This window comes from Neolamprologus brichardi, chromosome 7, assembly GCF_056152115.1.
Source record: "Neolamprologus brichardi isolate AB-2024 chromosome 7, ASM5615211v1, whole genome shotgun sequence".
Lineage (NCBI taxonomy): Eukaryota > Metazoa > Chordata > Actinopteri > Cichliformes > Cichlidae > Neolamprologus > Neolamprologus brichardi.
Window position 1 is genome coordinate 67,597,094 of NC_142110.1, and position 4,608 is coordinate 67,601,701.

The window sequence follows — 4,608 nt, forward strand, 5'->3', positions numbered from 1 at the left end:
CAATGATTTGCAAATGTTCACCAATCAGTGTGGGCTGCACCGGGATTCTCTGGACTGTGTCTACAGTCAGTCTCTGTGCAAACACCGTGTGACTGAAAATGGTGTTTCATTTTGGGAAATCAGCTGATCCCTGCAGCAAGTTACGCAAAAAATAAACAAATAAACAGTAAGTCTGTCATATGCACACAGCTTATGGCTGTCCTGCTGGAAAACGGCGTCCTGACTCTGAATGGGTCATTTTTGTCCTCTAAAGAAATGTTTTGCTATCAAAAATGTGTTTTTTATTCATCAAATGGTCTGAAAATAACAGAAGTTATTCATTACTAGGCTATGCATGATTGGAATAAGTTTTAAGTCATTTGATTTATTTATGGGGTTTTTATTGGATTTTATAACACCTGTGGTCCTCGTGGACAAACATGACACCAAAGTACAAAGTGTTGCAAATATTTTCACAACATACTGCTTTCAAACATCTTTGATCTTGGATCACTGATGTGTGGGGTCAAGCAAAGGTCATAACAACAACAACAACAACAACAACAACAACAACAGGCAGCACAATGAGCAATGACCAGTAGGACAAAGCACATATTGTCTTCTAGTATAATGAGAAGGAAGAATCAATGTTCAGGAAGATCCAGGGTTAGAAGACAAAGAAAATATTGCAAATATTTAGAGCACATGCTACCCTTTCTCTGAAAAAGCACATCACCCACCTGCAGAAGTGGAAGAAGACTATGAAGTGAAGGAAAGTGATGAAGAATCTGAACTATGTTCAAGTAGGTTCATCCAGGACATGGTAGTCTGAGGAGCTTGGAAAGAAAGTGACCGGGCTTCTTGAAGTTTCTTGAATTTTCAGAATGTGAAACTGAAATAGAAGATGTGTCAGAGGACTGCACATCTTCTATTTCAGTTATGATGAAGACAAAGAATCAAGCAGGAAAGAGGAGTCAGCTGAGACAGAGGAGTATTTGCAGTAATGTGAGGAAACATTGATCTGGTCTTCTATCTTCCCAGTGCACGACGATGCATGACTCTCTCATGGGCCTCAGAGAAAGACGATCTACCACAGTCCAAGCACATGTGCCAGGTCCCATACTCCTTCAGTTACTTTTCTGCTCGAGTACTGAAAGCATTACACACAGTGTATTCTGCTTGTTTTATGCGTTTAACGTTCACATGCCAATGGATGCATCAGAGACCAATAACTTGCCCAAGGACACCTTGGTAAGAACTCCAGACTAGAGCACACAGAGATTGAACCAACAACCATCCAATCAGCAGATGAGCTGCTCTGCAGCCAACTCAATGACACCAAGGAGGGACAACGAGAGAGGAAGAAAAATGGATCGAATGCAGCTGTAGGCGTATGTGGGTGTGTTGATTCTTACTGCCGTGCATCCAGTAGAGTCGCTACGGCCAGTTTATGACATCCTGAGTCTGGTAGAGAAGTTTTAAAGGTGACACAAGATTAAACAGAGAAGCACAAAAAGGATATAATTTCTTGATAAAGGCACAATAGATGATCATCGTTCATGACACAAACGTGCTCCCATTTGAGGTGTATGGAACAAGTGGGCGTGTCTCCCACTGTGATGTCAGATCCTGGTACTGATGTGACTGTGTGAGCACCAAGTCCCCTTCAGAGGACTCTGTCCAACAGAACATCCAAGTAAACCAGGGATGAGATACAAACATGGGCAGCATGTGATGCAGGTCCAGCTGTACATGGAACATGCTAGTGCACGATGGCAAACCGTCTCCTGCAGTCAGGACACGCGAGTTGTCCCTAACATCGCAGGTTTCCAAAGAAAACAATCACCTGTAACAACTTGTTTACTGTATATGACCCTTGGCCTGCAACTGCAGAAAGAAAGCTGTCCATGATGGGACCAGTGCAGAGGAATGAACCTGAGCTTCCTCCTGCACTTGGGTCAAATATGGACACGTCTTTGTCCTCATGAAAGTTTGCCTTCACTCAGACTCATGCCCTGGTGTTCCCACCATGCCAAAATATAGAAAACTGTCAGGTAATGAGTTGGAATAAAGTTGAATAAAACCTTGAAACACAGAGATGGATGATATTTTATATTTGTTGCTTTATAAACAGTCGAAGCAAACGGGGTCATTTTTGAGCCCAGAGAACAACAGATGTGATTATTTGCTGGCAGTAAAAACTTGTAGTTTAAAAACAGCTTCCTAAATTAACTTTGACATAAAGCCGTCTGTGATCATCTGTTAAAGCAGCCGACTCTGGTTGTGAAACGATAATCACGATAACTGATCATTTAATTTATTTTTTACCCGAAAACAAAGAAAAAATTCATTTTTATGAGGTTTTATCAGACTTAAATTTGAAATAGAATAAAAAAAAATAGTGTCAAAATGTTTGAATTAAGTTTTAATTAAAAGTGGGGGAAAATCCACTTCATATTATTAAGTATCAATCAAACCAGATGGGGACATTTCTGACCCCTGAGGACCACAGCTCTGATTATGTGCTGCCATTTAAAATTTATAAATGCTTCAAAAAAACCTTTCTTACTAAAGTTCAACACACAGCACTCTGTAGTTAGTCAGATAGTCAAAATTATCTGAACATTTAAATATTTTATTGTCTCGTTTTATTTATGTAAACAAGGTCTGGTGTCCCTAAAATGTAAAATGTTGGGTAAATTTTGCGTTAATGTGTTGGTCGTAAGTAAAACTAAGATGTCTGTGAAGGTTCTCAGTCGTCCAGGTCATCGTAGTCAAAGGAGCTTGCAAAGAAAAGCGTCTGGACTTCTTTAAGTTGCTTGAAGACGTTTCACCTTCATCCAAGAAGCTTCTTCAGTTCTAAGGTCAAATGGTGGAGAGTCCCAGATTAAACCTAGTGGGAGTTTCCCCCCACAGAGGGACAAAAGGACCCCCTGATGATCGTCTAATCGCCTGAGCCAAGGTGTGGAACTGGGTGTGGGTCCCAATCAGCCAGAGTTTCAGGTGAGCTCATTGTGAAACCTGGCCCCACCTTATCATGTGAATTCCTGAGGTCAGATGGCCCAGGATGTGAGTGGGCGTTAAGGCGTCTGGGGAGGGATCTCAAAACTGGATTATAGATGGCAGAGAGTTGGTGTCGTAAACCACCGCCTCTGTTCAAAGATGGTCGCTCACAGTGGACATAGATGCTTCTTTCACTCCTCTTTCAAACCATCTGTCCTCTCTGTCCAAAATGTGAACATTGGCATCCTCGAAAGAGTGACCTTTATCCTAAAACTAAGATGTAACACTGAATTGATTGACAATTTATACTTTAAAAAACATTCAAATGAAGTGGGGACATTTCTGACCCCTGAGGACCACAGCTGTATGGAAATCAGGAGGACATTATGAAGAAAACTTCTTTTTACAGCAAAAAACCCCTAAACTTCCAAACAAGCACCGAGTAGCTACGACGTAATGGGAAACTCACAGAGAAACTCGCGGATTCTTCCACTGACCGCTGCACACCTGCACCAGGGTAAACCTCCGCCTACCCCACTCCTGCTTTACAGGTGAAAATAGAGCAACAGGACCGCTAGTCTTTGACTTTATTTATTTTCTGCTGTGTTTTACTTGCATCTATTTGAAAGACTGAGTGTAAACACACAAAATATTTTATTTTATGTGCTGGAATGTGCAGAAAATAGGTTTAAATATTAAACTAATTTCTTCCAGTCAGAGAATGTTGCATATAATTAAATGTTTGCTTGATGCATAAAGTTAAAAGATTAAAACTAATAAAACAAGTTTTAAAAAGAGACTTTTCCATTTGATTACATTTTGTATGATGATTATGCAGAAAAAGTAGAATTGGGCTGAAAGATCTATCACTTTATCACCTATTCAGGTTGTAAATCGTGTTTTTAAAAAGTAACTAAGTAATTAATTACTTTTGAAAATAAGTAATCAGTAAAGTAACGAGATTACTTTTTTGGGGAAGTAATCAGTAATTAGTTGCTGATTACTTTTTTCAAGTAACTTGACCAACACTGTTTCAAAGATAAATGAGTGGAAGTCTGGACGCTTTACAGTCTTGGAAACATTTTGTTCTTTGTTAAAACACTCAAACCACCTTTTTCTGGCCTTTTTCGGTCCAACCTCCTGTGGCCGTGTCAAGTCAGACTTAAACGTCTCCAGCTCTTCTCACAGCTGTCCTGAACACCGCAGCTCAGATTTCACGTGAAACCAAAGAAGGACCTCCCCGCTCAAAGCTGTTCCCTTCATCGCTGTAACGACACCTGTTGAAACTTGCAGGAAAATGATTTGGTGCAAAGCGCCAAAAGCTGAACTTTGTTCCATTTGCTAAATGAAAAACACAGGTGCAGCTGCCACCTTTCATTTAAAACATCTCTGCTTTTTAAAATTCATTAACCAAACAATCACATTAATCATCTGCAACTCTTTTTCTGCAGATTAAATCTATTCTGCTCATTTCCACCTGAAATATTTGAGGCCAACCATCCAAACCTGCTCAAGCAGCTCTGAATGATTCAAAATAATTAAATCTTTATTATTAATAATTACACTGGACCCCGGGGCCCTCGGACCAGGAAGTCCCGTCTGGTTTGATTATCAGCTCATCTTAAT